The 14,920-nt window shown below is 33.9% G+C and overlaps 1 pseudogene; it reads left to right on the top strand.

Moving 5' to 3' along the window:
• Positions 1 to 964: 964 nt before the first annotated feature.
• On the top strand, positions 965 to 2,009 carry LOC141543022 (heterogeneous nuclear ribonucleoprotein H2-like; annotated as a pseudogene).
• The last annotated feature ends 12,911 nt before the right edge of the window (positions 2,010 to 14,920 follow it).

Raw genomic sequence — 14,920 nt, 5'->3', positions numbered from 1 at the left:
GTCCACTATCACCATTAGTATTCAATATTGCATTAGAAATGCTATCCTTGAAAATAAGAGAAAAAAAGAGATTAAAGTAATTAGAGTAGGTAATAAGAAAGCCAAATTAACACTCCTTGTGGTTAATATGATGGTATACTTAAAGAACCCTAGAGAACCACCTACAAAGCTATTAGAAACAAATCCACAACTTTAGCAAAGTTGCAGGATACACAATAAATCCACATAAATCATCAGCATCCTTATCCATCAAGAACAAAATCCAACAGCAAGAGATACAAAGAGAAATTCCATTTAAAATTACTGTTGACAAAATAAAATATTTGGGAATATATCTTTCAAGAGAAAGTCAGGAACTACATAAGCAAAAGTAGAAAAACACCTTCCACACAAATAAAGTGAAATATAAGCTATTGGAAAAATATGAAGTGCTTGTGGATAGCTTGAGCAAATATAATAAAGATGCTATACCAATCAAACTCCCAAGAACTGAACTAGAAAAAATAACAACAAAATTCAACTGGAAAAACAAAAGATCAAGAATTGAAAAGGAATTCATGAAGGGAAAAACAAATGAAGTTGGCCTATCTGTAGCAGATCTAAAACTATATTATAAAGCAGTGGTCATCAAAACCACTTGATACTGGTTAAGAAATAGACTAGTTGATTAATGGAATAGATCAGGCTCTCAGAACAAAATTACTCTAACAATCTAGTATTTGACAATCTGAAAAGCCCCACCTTTTGTGATAACAATTCACTATTTGACAAAAACTGCTGGGAAAAAGTGGAAACTAGTATGGAAGAAAGTAGGCATAGACCCACACCTAATACTGTATACCAAGATAAGGTCAAAATGGGTTCATGATCTAGACATAAAGAATGATACTACTAACAAATTAGAAAAACACAGGATCCTATAGATCTGAAAAGGCTCTAAGGAAACACAAGGAAAGAATAATAGGGCACAGGTATATTGAAATCTTCAAGAGCAGCTGGGCAGAAGTTCGCACTCATTATGATCCTCCTAGAAAGCTAATGGCTATGCAGCAGCCAGGTCCTTATGACAGACCTGGGGCTGGCAGAGGCTATAACAGCATTGATAGAGGAGCTGGGTTTGAAAGAATGAGGTGAGGTGCTTATGGTGGAGGGTATGGAGGCTATGATGACTAACAATGGATATAATGATGGATATGGCTTTGGGTCGGATAGATTTGGAAGAGACCTAAATTATTGTTTTTCAGGAATGTCTGATCATAGATATGGAGATGGTGGGTCCACTTTCCAGAGTACAACAGGCCATTGTGTGCACATGACAGGATTACCTTACAGAGCTACCGAAAATGACATTTACAATTTTTTCTCACCACTCAATCCTGTTCAAGTACACATTGAAATTGGACCTGATTGCAGAGTGACTGGAGAAGCGGATGTTGAAGATGCTGTGTCAGCTATGTCAAAAGACAAAGCAAATATGCAGCACAGATGTGTAGAACTCTTCTTGAATTCTACAGCAGGAGCAAACAATGGTGCTTATGGTAGCCAAATGATGGGAGGCATGGGCTTGTCAAACCAGTCCAGTTACGGTGGTCCAGCTAGCCCGCAGCTGAGTGGGGGTTATGGAGGCGGCTATGGTGGTCAAAGCAGCATGAGTGGATATGGGAGCTAAGGAGTGATGAACAGCAGCTACTACAGTAGCGGGAGCTGTGCATCCATAAGAGTGAACAGAATGGGAAGGATGTCTGGCATATCCACTATGAGTGGTGGATGGGGAATGTAATCCTGATCACTGACTCTTGGTCAACTTTTTTAAAGAAAAAACAAACAAAAATGAAGTTTAACAGTTTTGCAATACAAGCTTGTGATTTATGCTTACTATAAGTGAAATCAGGATTGTTTTAAAAACTTCAGGTTAAGTATTTTTGAACACAGAAAAACATACATCTAGGATGTAATAACCAAGTTGAGTAAAGACTATAACTGTTAAACAATTTCAGCTTTTCCCAAGGTAGTTAGGATTTTGTGGAGGAGGAAGGAATTTGTGACCAAAGAGTAACTAGAGATCATTATTGATCATAAAATAGATAATTTGATTACATTAAGTTAAAAAGTTTTTGTACAAACTAAACTAATGTAGACAAGATTAGAAGGGAAATAAAAAACTGGGAAAACATTTTTACATGCAAAGTATCTGATAAAGGCCTCATTTCAAAAATATATAGAGAATTAACTCAAATTTATAGTAATTCAAGCCATTCTCCATTTGAAAAATAATCAAAGGATATGAACAGACAATTTTCAGATGAAGAAATTGAAATAATTTGTAGCCACATGAAAAGGGGCTCCAAATCACTACTGATCAGAGAAATTCAAATTAAGATAGCTGTGAGATATCACTATACACATGTAAAACTGGCTAAGATGAGAGGAAACAATAATGACCAATGTTGGAGGGGAGGTGGGAAAACTGGGACACAGATCCATTGTTGGTGGAACTGTGAAGGGATCCAACCATTTCGGAGAGTAGTTTGAAACTATGCTCAAAAAGTATCCAACTGTGCATACCCTTTGATCTAGCAGTGTTTCTAATGGGATTGTATCCCAAAGAGATCTTGAAGCAGGGAAAGGGACCCACATGTGCAAAAATATTTGTGGAAGCCCTCTTTGTCGTGGCATAAAACTGGAAACTGAATATATGTCCAACATTTGGAGAATGGCTGAATAAATTATGGTATAGGAATGCCATGGAATATTATTGTTCTGTAAGAAACAACCAGCAGGATGATTTCAGAGAGTCTTGCAGAGACCTACTTGAACTGATGCAAAGTGAAATGAGCAAAACCAAGAGATCATTATACATGGCAACAAGAAGACTATATGATGAATTCTGACAGCCGTAGTGCTCTTCAACATTGAGATGATTCAAACCACTTCCATTTGTCCAGTGATGAAGTGAACCATCTACACCCAGAGAAAGAACCATGGCGATAGAGGGTGGAACTCAACATAGCATTCCTTCTCTCTGTTGTTATTTGCTTTCATTTTTTCCTCAGTGTTCCTTTTTCTTCTTTTTGATCTGATTTTTCTTGTGTATACAGATAGTTATATAAATATGTATACACATATTGGATGCAACATGTATTTCAACATATTTAACATGTATTAGACTACCTGCCAGATAGAGGAGTTAGTGGGGGGAAGAAAGGGAAAAATTGGAACAAAAGGTTTTGCAAGAGTCAATGTTGAAAAATTACTCATACATATGTTTTGTAAATAAAAAGGTTTTAATAAAAAAGAAAAGGGGCAAGTCCATCACAATTGAACATTACATAATGTTGTTGCTATATATAATGTTCTATTGGTTTTACTCATTTTACTTAGCATAAGATCATGTAAGTCTTTCCAGGCTTTTTTGAAATTAGCCTGTTTGTCATTTCTTATAGAACAATAATATTCCATTATATTCATGTACCTTAACTTATTCAGTCATTTCTCAATTGATGGGCATCTACTCAATTTCCATTTCGTTATCACAACAAAAAGGACTGCTATAAACATTTTTCCACATGTGGGTCTTTTTCCCACATGTGGATCTTTTTGAGACACAGAACTAGTTGAGACACTACTCCTTCAAAGGGATCACCGTTTAATAGCCTTTTGGGGCATAATTCCAAATTGCTCTCCAGAATAATTGGATCATTCACAATTCCATCAATAATGTCTTAGTGTCCCAGTTTTCCCCACATTCCTTTCAACATTTATTATTATCTTTTCCTTTCATTTTAGCCAATCTGAGAAGTGTGAGCTACTGGTTGCCCATAAAATAAAATGCAAATGCTCCTGTTTAGCATTTAAATTCTTAATGTAATCTCTGGTAGCTAGATAGTAGTAGTGAATAGATTGAGGAGGCAGGATGAAGAAGATTCAGCTTTCTGAGTTTCAATCTGACCTCAGATATTTACTAGTTGTATGACCCTGGGTTTTTTCCTCATTTGTAAAATGAACTGGAGAAGGATATGCAAAGCATTCTAGTGTTTTTGCTAAAGAAAACCCCAAATGGGGTCATGAAGAATTGGGCATGACTGAACAAAGGCTCAAAATTTCCTCTAATCACTCACTGTGTACCCCAGCCACATGAACCCAGTTGTCCATCTTTCATACATCCCATTGTTCACTTCTTTGTATTTTTCCTTCATTCCTCTCCCTTTTCACATCTACATTTTGGAATCTCTAGGTTCTTTAAAGCTCAGCTTAACTGCCACTTTCTATAAGAGGCCTTTCCTGATTCCTTTTGTCAAACTCTGAAAATAAATGACTAGAGTTCACAGACTTCATAGGTAAAAATCTTCTTTATTCAGCTGCAGGTACCCCTTGATCCAGCAATATTTCTACTAAATCTGTATGCCAAAGAAATCACAAAAAATGGAAAAGGATCTAGAAATTAAAAAAAAAAAAAAAAAAAAAAAAAAAAGGAAAAAAGGTTTAAAGGTTTAAAAAAAAAGGTTGTGGTAGCAAGGAATTGGAAAGTATGGGGATGGCCATCAAGTTGAAGAATGGCTAAACAAGTTGTGTCATATGAATGCAATGGAATGTTATTGTTGTATAAGGAATAATGAGCATGCAGATTTCAGAAAAAAAAATCTTGGAAAGCCTTACATGAACTAATGCTGAGTAGAACCAGGAGAATATTGTATCCAGTTACAGCAACATTATACAGATGATCAACTTTGATGTCAGACTATGCTCTTCTCAGCAAGACAGTGATCCAAGATACTTCCAAAAAACTCCATATTAGAAAATGCTATTCACATGTAGGGAAAGTACTATGGAGTCTAAATGTAGATCCAAATATGCTATTTTCATCTTTTTGTTAGTTTTCTTGTTGATTTTCCTTTTTGTTTTGATTCTTCTTTCACAACATGATTAATATGGAAATAGTTAATATGTTTGCAAAAGTTTCTTGATGGCAAGGACTGTGCTACTTGGCCATTTGTATCCCAAGGATCTCTCATATTTCCCTATCACAGAGTACACATTGATTATTAATTGATTGGCATCTGTTCTCACTGAAATTCAAATTTCTTATAGGGAAAAAAGGAGTTAAAATGACTGCTATTTCAGACGCCATGTATTAGAAGAAAGATATTAAATTGTGTGTCATGTATTAAATTAAATATTTAGAGACCTTTAATTTTCCCCAGGCATATGTTAGCTATAATTTTGGTGGCTTTCACTAGGTACATAGAGACCTTTGTTTAGGAAAAAAAAACCACACAGCAAGTCATTCTTCAGATATATATATATATATATATATATATATATATATATATATATATATATATATATATATATATAAAACTGCAATGAGAAAATCCTATACTTTTTTATGAAATGAAAAGCATCTTTAAAATAACCAGTCAATGTTACCACCTGTGTAGATTTTTAAAGAAAGAGGCAACAAAGAACAAAATTGAAAGAAATGGTGACAGGCAGGTATAATTTGTCACAGTCTATTCTCAGTTTTAAATACCCACCACTTCTTCTAGTGCCCCAGCCTAAAAACAAACAGATTGACAAAAAACCTTAGAAGAACATTAATAAAATATTCATTTTGATTCTTCCTGAGAGTAATGTTTTCTCAGACATATACTTCGGAATACCTTTCTATTAGTCTTTGATTCCATGGTGTAGGTTATGCTTTTTGCTGCCTATTTATAACTTATCAAGAAAAAAGCTCTTAAGTTGCCTTTTCAGTATTCCCATTAAATTCTGAAAGTATTTCCCATACGTAGACAGTCAGTTTCTTTCCATGAGTAAGAGAGAGTAGGCTTCTGTTATACATGGCTTTCTTCCCTTTAGAATATTACATATGATGGCCATGCCAAGCTGCATAATAAAATTACATGATTGTACTTGGCTACCAGAGAAGATTTCTTTGGCACAGGGCCCTCTTACTATTTCACTCTCAATTTTCATCCCTCTTAATCAACTTCCAATTTTTAGACATCAAAGTAACAACAAAAACAACCACAGCCTTCACAGCAATAATAGATTATAACTTAAAATGTGCAGTTTTATTTTCTCCCTGTGAGTAAAGTAGTACAGGTATTAAGTCCACTTCATAGATAAGAAAACTAAAGTTCAAGATGGTTGAGCTTAACTAATAATCAAATGGACTTTAAGTTTCAGATCCCAGATTTAAATCTAAATTAAACCTATATTCAAAAATATTTAACCCCTTATCACCCATTATTATCATCAACAACAAATAGCAACATTGATTAAGTAGTAACTTTGTGTAAATGCAGTGCTGGGAATTGAGGAGAATCTAATATTTAGTTGGACATGCTCATATTTGAGGTTTCTCTGTATGGAGGATCAAGATAGATTCATATTTCTTTCTTCTTAGCATTAAGTGGTTCACTTTCTCCTCCCAAATTATCATTCCATCTCCTATTTCAAGGCCTTTTTAACCATCCATCCCCTTATGTCTGGCTTAAATTAATTTTTGTTCTTCTCTGAAAATTCCTATTTTATGTATCTACAATATAGCAAGTTTTCCATGCATTTTTTCTCTCCAGATTATCATGTGTATGCTTATTTCTTTACATGTTTTATGTAGAATAGAATATAAACTCCTTGAGGAGAAGTACTATGCCTTATTGCCTTGTTGTTTAGTGTAAACATATATATGCTTATTGGAATGAGATTTAAATGAGAATGGGAAGACAAAGTATTTTCAATTTATTTGCAAGCTTAATTGTCCAGTATAGGTGTTTAAAATTTACTTAGGAATAATTGAGAGTTAAAGATTTGCTCTCCTAAAGCTGGAATAGTGACCCTCATTTATCCAAGCCCACTTATCTGGAAACATTACTTAATTGAATATATATGAAAAAGGGAAGAATGAGGGGAAAGAGAGGAGAAAAAAGAGCAGTGAGTAGAAAGGGAAAGACGGAACTCAAAATTTTGTGAAAAGTAATATTATAATTGGCATGTAATTGAAAAAATATACTATGAAAAAGAAAAAAGGAATCTTGTAAAATATGGCATCAGAGTTTTATACATGATACATATTTGAGAAATTCATATTACTACAATAAGTAGTTGCCTACCTCAGCTTCTGGCTGCTATTTGTTTGCCCTGAGTCCTGGGCTGCAAAAGCAGGTTGATCAATAGTAAAAATAAATATGAAACCCTGAATTTTACTTGTGGAAGTGAGTACCAAAATTAGGGCTGTGGCTTATGATTTATTGTGAAGTGAAGTGGTTTTTTTTGTGTGTTTTCTAACTCTTTCTCAATAAGCAAACTGAAATTCTTATCATGCTCAAAATGTTCCCAATATATCAATTGACTTGGAACAAATTTGCATTTTCAAAGCACATATTATGCAAAACTGACTATACTCTCCCCTGTGGCATGAGCATATATGCCCAGACATAAAGGAAATTCAGTTAAGAGTTTTACATGTAACACCCAAAACATCATTTTGCTATGACTCAAAAGACACTATTCTCTGAAGAAGTAAAATTGAAGAATGGACAGGTATGTAGTAGATTTAAATAGATTATAATACATTATAAATGCATTATAATACATATTAACTATAATGTTCTTTATTTAGCATATTATCTTATTCAGAACAACCACATAAGAGAATATTTGTGGTTGTATAATCTGAGACAGATAAAAATTAGGTAATTTTTCCTGGTAATTTGAATGTAATGGGATGTTATTATTGTTCTATAAGAAATGATGAACATGCTGACATTCAGAAAAGATTGGGAAGACATACATGAACTGATGCTAAGTGAAGTGAGCAGTAACAAACATATTATGTAATAATCAACTATGATGCATTTGTCTCTTCTCAAAACTGAGATGATTCAAGGCAATTTCAATAGATGTGGGATGGAAAGTAACATCCAAATTCATAGAGAAAACTATGGAAATTGAGTGCAGATCAAAGCATAGTATTTTCAATTTTTGTTATTGTTTGTGTTTGTTTTTTTCATTTTTTCTTTTGATCTTGCACAGACTTTTTTTCTTGCACAGCATGACAATTAAGGAATATTTTTAGAAAAAATTTAAATTTAATCTATATCGGATTGCTTGATGTCTTGAAATTAAGAAATTGAAACCATCATATGACAAGGTGCTCTAAATCACTACTGGTCAGAGAAATGCCAATTAAAATAACTCTGAACCTCTCTAAGGTTTAGGTTAAGATGAGAGGAAAACACAATGATGAATGTTGGAGGGGATATGGGAAAACTGGTACACTAATAATGGTGGTGGAATTGTGAACTAATTTAACCATTCTGGAGAGCAATTTGGAACTATGCCCAAACTGTGCAAACCCTTGGATCCAGCAGAATCTGTACTGGGCTTCTAGGAGAAATGGATAAGGCAAAAGGACACACATATGCAAAAATGTTTGTAGCAGCCCATGTAGTAGCAAGGTACTGGAAACCGAGTAGATGTCCATCAGTTGTCCAGTGGCTGAATAAGTTATGTTTTATGAATGTTATGGAATATTTATTGTTCTATAAGAAATGATCAGCAGGATGATTTCAGAGCTAAGATGAGAACCAAGAGAACAGTGTACATATTGTGAAATAATCAATTCTGATGGATGTGGCTCTTTTCAACAGTGAGGTGATTCAAGCCAGTTCCAATTGTCTTGTGACAAAGATAGCAATCTGGACTTCAGACTTCAGGGACTGGGTGTATTTCATAACATAGTATTTTTATCTTTTTTGTTGTTTGCTTGCATTTTACTTTCTTTCTCATTTTATTTTCTTTTTTATCTGACTTCTGTAAATATGTATAGAGGAATTGCACATATTTAACATATATTGGATTACTTGCCCTCTGGGGGAGAGGGAGGGAGGCCTATAGAGAAGGAAGGAAGAGGGAGGGAGAAAAAATATCTAGAGCAAGAGTGAGTGTTGAAAACTGTGCATATGTTTTGAAAATATAAAGCATAAACAATAAAATTGAGATGTTAAAAAAAGTAATTTGTCCTAAGACATAGAACTATTTGAGGATAAATTTGAACTTAGAGTCATCCTGCCTCCAGATCTAGTGATCTCACTGTATCACAAATAAAGAACTGCAATCAGTCATATAAAGCAGAGCATTTTAAACTTTTTCCAATCACAACCTCTTTTTATTTGAGAAATTTTTACATTGTCTCAGGTTTAAGATATATAAAATATTTATACAAATTAGACATTTATTGATAATCAATTTCATGGTCCCCACATTCAGTTGTGAGACCCCATATGTTGTTTTAAACCACAATTAAAAATCTGGGATATAATTTTATTACAAATAAATGCAAGATCAAAAGACATGATGATAGGTCACAAAGTTGAAGAGAATAACAGAAACAGGCTGATATTTTATCCCTTCTGTTGGTATCTTCTTTATATTGAGTAAGCTCAAGGATCTATATAATACTTTGAGAGGCCCTAAAAGGTGACTTTATAGGATAATAGACAAGAGTTGTATAAGCAAGGCTGATTTGGTTGGATTATATTATAACAAGGAATATTCATCTCTACAAGGTCAAAGTTTCATTAGAGTATTAAATATTTTGCATATATAAATATGTATATATAAAGTTTTGCAATAGTCATTAACTAAAATGAATTTATACTTATCACTGACATATGCTTATGAGGTACCCATTGTTATATATGTATGTTGTTTCATGGATAAATAAGTAATGCCCATTATTTTGGCTTCAACCAGAACAATAGTGGTATTCAATGCATCATGCTGAAGAAGTGAAAGAATGGCTTTTAGTTGCTAAAAGATTAGTGTTATGGGCCAGAACTTGAAACAAGGTGCTAATGCTTATGTACTTAGTTCACACCTTTAAAGGAGTTCATACTTTTAAAGGAATTCACACATTTAGAGAGCATATATAAGGAGGAATTCACAAGCCCACAAAAGGACAAGCCCACTTTTGGACCTTAGGGAGATTCACAAGTCAGAAGCCCACAACCCCACTCTCTTGGAGATGAAGTCAAATTCATTCCAACTTCCACCTTTGTGCTATATGGAGACACCGGGAAGACGAGAGGCTGAAGCTGGCAGAGACAAAGGACTAGTGGCAAGAGTTCTCGGAAGCAAGAAGAGAGATAGACCTCTAAGAAAGCTAACCGGGCCCCAGGAAAAGATTCAAGACTTTGAAGGACATAATAAAGGATCTGGATTTTAACTCCTGGCTCCATTTGGGGTGATTATTGAACTGAATTGAAATGAAGGCTGCCTCCGGAAGCTCCCCAAGAAACCTGCTCCCAGAAAACGATTATAATTTAGAGACAAGAACATTGCAGATTAGTACTCTCTAAATATCTAGATTGACTTCCACCTTGAGAAGTATAGTCCAAATGGTCAAAGGATATGAACAAACAATTCTCAAAGAAATAATTTCAATTTCTAGCCATATGAAAAGATGCTCCAAGTCACTATTAATCAGAGAAATGCAAATTAAGACAACTCTGAGATACCACTACACACCCGTCAGGTTGGCTAGAATGAAAGGGAAAGATAATGCAGAATGTTGAAGGGGATGTGGGAAAACTGGGACACTGATAAATTGTTGGTGGAATTCTGAATACATCCAGCCATTCTGGAGAGCAATTTGGAACTATGCTCAAAAAGCTATCAAACTGTCCATACCCTTTGACCCAGCAGTGTTACTATTGGGCTTATATCCCAAAGAGATTTTAAAGAAGGGAAAGGGACATATATGTGCAAGAATGTTTGTGGCAGCCCTTTTTGTAGTGGCAAGAAACTGGCAATTGAACGGATGCCCCTCAATTGGAGAATGGCTAAATAAATTGTGGTATATGAATATTATGGAATATTATTGTTCTGTAAGAAATGACCAGCAGGATGATTTCAGAAAGGCCTGGAGAAACTTACATGAACTGATGCTGAGTGAAATGAGCAGGACCAGGAGATCGTTGTGTACTTCAACAACAATACTATATGCTGATCAATTCTGATGGACGTGGCCATCTTCAACAATGAAATGAACCAAATCAGTTCCAATAGAGCAGTAATGAGCTGAACCAGCTACACCCAGTATGAACCACTACAAAGAACTCCCAATCACTCTATTTTTGTCCACCGGCATTTTTGATTTCCTTCATAGGTTAATTGTACACTATTTCAAAGTCCAACTCTTTTTGTACAGCAAAATAACTGTTTGGACATGTATACATATATTGTATTTAACTTATACTTTAGCATATTTAACAGGTATTGGTCAACCTGCCATGTGGGGAAAGGGGTGGGGGGAAGGAAGGAAAAAGTTGGAACAAAAGGATTTGCAACTGTCAATGCTGAAAAATTACCAATGCATATATCTTGTAAATAAAAACTTATAATAAAAATAATAAAAAAGAAAAGAAAGAAAGCAAAATACTTCTTTAAACTAATAAAATTATAGAAATCAGAAAACAATAGTACATTAATTTTCATATCTTATCCATTGATCTTAGAACACAGAACATGTACTACATTATTTAATATAATGTCTATATTATTACATAAATTAACCAAGCATCAAGCATAAGAATGACACATATAATGGCTATAATAAAAATAGCTAAAGAGATTTTAGAACATAGACCTTCTGAAAGCTCTTTACTCAAGACTCTACTCTCTTTTCCCTGGCTTCTTAACATTCAAAAGTGCCATTGGGTCTAGAAAAATAAATAATTGGCATTCCAGTTTTAACTTCTTCTCAGGATTGTTATAAGAGAGTTCTTTCATTTCTTCCAGGAGATAAAACATAGGGCCTGAAGTCAGAAAAGTCCAAGTCCAAATTGGGTAGGTTACTAGCTGGGTAACTCTGGGAAAGTCACTTGATCAATCACTGTTTACTTTAATCCACTGGAGAAGGAAATTACAAACCACTCTAGTGTCTTTGCCTAGAAAACTCCCAACAGGATCAGGAAGAGTTAAACAAAAGTGAAATGAAGGAACAATAACAAATCAAAAAATTAATTTTCCCTTAAAAGTTTTATCTCTGGGGTGTGTGTGGCCTTTGCCTCTCTTGACACAATTTCCTGGTTATCTAAACATGTGCTAAGGGCATAAAAGTTCCCATCACATGAATTTAATGGTCCCTGACTTGATGGATGTCTGAACACAATTTGAATCATTTTACCTTGTCCTGATGACCAGGCATAGTTCCATGTGAAGATAGGGGACTTTAGGAGCAGGGCTTATCTCAAAGAAATTAAATGCTATCATATCTTCGTTGTGTATCTTTGATGTTTTAAAAGAACATTATATTCCTTTTGTTAACATTTCTATGACTTTCAAGTGCCTCATTTTTCAAAATATCAAACTTGAAATAGGAGGATCCTGGCTTTAAACCTACCTCATTAAATAATACTGTTTAAAATTATGTTCTCAATTTTTAGAATTGAATTTGATAGGTTTGTATGCTCATTATTTTAGCTATAAATTTGCATTATAGTCCTTATACCTAATAGTTCTAATTAAAATTTTCTCCCTCAAAATAAAAACAAAATGAAAGATAACAGATAAAGATAAAAATACAAATACCACGTAAAATATATAACTCCCAAGCAGGAGAAACCTTCTATCATGTTGAATACATCTTCTATGAAGGATTTATGAGAGAAAATAAGAAAAAAATTCCAAGAATGAGAAGCATAGATAAGTTGGGGACCACACTAATTTTAGGGTCACTTCAAAGATCAGAAAGAACTATCTCTAAGATACTTTTTCACAGGCTGTTTTTCAGAGGCCAAGCATGGCTTAATTGATTGTACTATTAGTGTTTTCCATAATTAAAATGTATTTATTTTATGTATATTTTGTTTTATCTTATCTGTGTCCTCTGTATTATCACTATCATCACCATTGTGATCAACAGCATCATCTTCATCATCATCATCTTCCTCACCATTATAATGTATTTAAGCTCTAATGTGTACTAAGATCTTTGAGGACAGGTATAATTTTGCTGTTATGCTTTTTAAAAACTGTAATTAGTACATTGTTTGGGATATTATAAGCATTTCATAAATCCTTATTGATCGATTCATTACAAATATATGGATATTGATGCCAGTTAGGAAATCAATGATTTGGTTTCAAGAAAACTGAGCTGAATGACCTCCAAAGTCCCTTCTACTAGTAAAATGTTGTAACTTGATGAAATGTGCAGGTAGTGATGGAGAATGTTGAAATGGTTTTCTCAAATGCTTCAAGCACATCTGTTCTTGCTTCTGAACACCTGGTCAGGTATGAATGAGGAACAACAAAAATAAAAGACCAATTATTGCCAGGAATAAAAGGAAGTGATTCTATCAAATGAAGGAAGAATACAATTAACCATACCCTAAAATGAGCTTAAAAACCTGCTTTAACTGCTTTGTTTTTTAACTGACTTTTGCATTAGATTTGTGAGCCTAAAAAGTTAAGAGAATAATTTAAATGAGTTTTATGAGTTCCTCTAGCTACTTACATTTCTTCCTAAATGTGAGATTCATGTAGTCTGGAGATGGTGCAGATTTATAATTAGACCAATTAAAATCCAGGCAAGCATACTATTTTCTTTATAATCTTCATACATTTAGGCTTGCCATTTGGGAGAACATTAGGTATAATTTGTACTGGGAACGTCCTTTCAGTTCCTTAATGAATTGTAAAGGCAGTCAGGGTTTATTCATGCCTCAGTCACCATAAAATGCTTTCTCATTAAGAGGTCTTATGTTGGAAACTTAAATCTTTTTGGCATTAAAAATATCTTTGAAAGTTGTTATTTTTATGGATTAGAATCAGAAAATGATAAGAAACTTGAATAGTTCTTTGTAACCAGGAAACAACAACAATGACAACAACAAAAATAACAACAATATCCTACAAAATATAAAACCATAAAAACAAAAGGTCTCTCAGGAAATAAATTCCTTAACCTGATTAAGCATGTTAGGTTTTACTTTTTCTTGGATTGCTTACAATTTCTTAGGAAAACTGTACTTTATTTTCTTAGACAAACATACCATTCTGGCATCTTTTTCAAGAAACAATTTCATTGGAAAAGGAGAGACAGCATTTGTGATCCATAAGAGCTGAAAACCTGATGGTTTGGGATAGCCATTTGAAGGTATTCTTAAAATGCATTAAAAAGTGTAAAAAAACTGTTAAGCTATATGAAACTTCTTCAGACTTGAGGAAACTTGCTGGCATGTATTGTCTGTGTAATACCAAGATCAGGATGTATGGTGTCATGGAGATATAACAGTTGCCCTACTTTATTTTATAAAAAAATATTTTTCATTTGCTCATATCTTAGGGTAAAGACACTTCAAGACTTCAAAAGAACTATAATTTCATTGGTGTAGGTATTATATTCAACCACACAGCAGGCAGTACTGAATTTCTAGTCTGAGACAATTAATTGGTGTGCTAAATAGAACACACTGAACTTAAACAGTCAGAAAAGTTGATCTAGGTACTTACTTGCTATATAACTCTAAGGGAGTAACTTAAACTACCTCTGAGTCAGTTTTCTTTTTATGAAGTGAAGTCAAATTTTATCACCTCTTAGGTCTCATTCAGCCCTAAATCCTAAAATTTGAATTTGAATACATTTTTGTGGCTTAGTAGCTGTGTGGTCCTGGGCAAATCACTTAAATACTTTGTGCCTCATTTTCCTCATTTGTAAAAAAGTTGTTGGACTTGATATCATATTTTTTTTTCTTTTTTCTTTTCTTTCTTTTTTCTTTTCCTTAATCCATTCTTAAAAAGGGGCAATTGGGATTAAGTGACTTGCCCAGAACTACACAGGTAGTAGCTGTTAAATGTCTGAAGTTGGATTTGAACTCAGGTCCTCCAGATTCCAAGGACAGTGCTACAT

This window comes from Sminthopsis crassicaudata, chromosome 5 (genome assembly GCF_048593235.1).
Source record: "Sminthopsis crassicaudata isolate SCR6 chromosome 5, ASM4859323v1, whole genome shotgun sequence".
In the NCBI taxonomy this organism is placed as follows: domain Eukaryota; kingdom Metazoa; phylum Chordata; class Mammalia; order Dasyuromorphia; family Dasyuridae; genus Sminthopsis; species Sminthopsis crassicaudata.
This window is presented reverse-complemented; position numbering and strand designations above follow the sequence as displayed.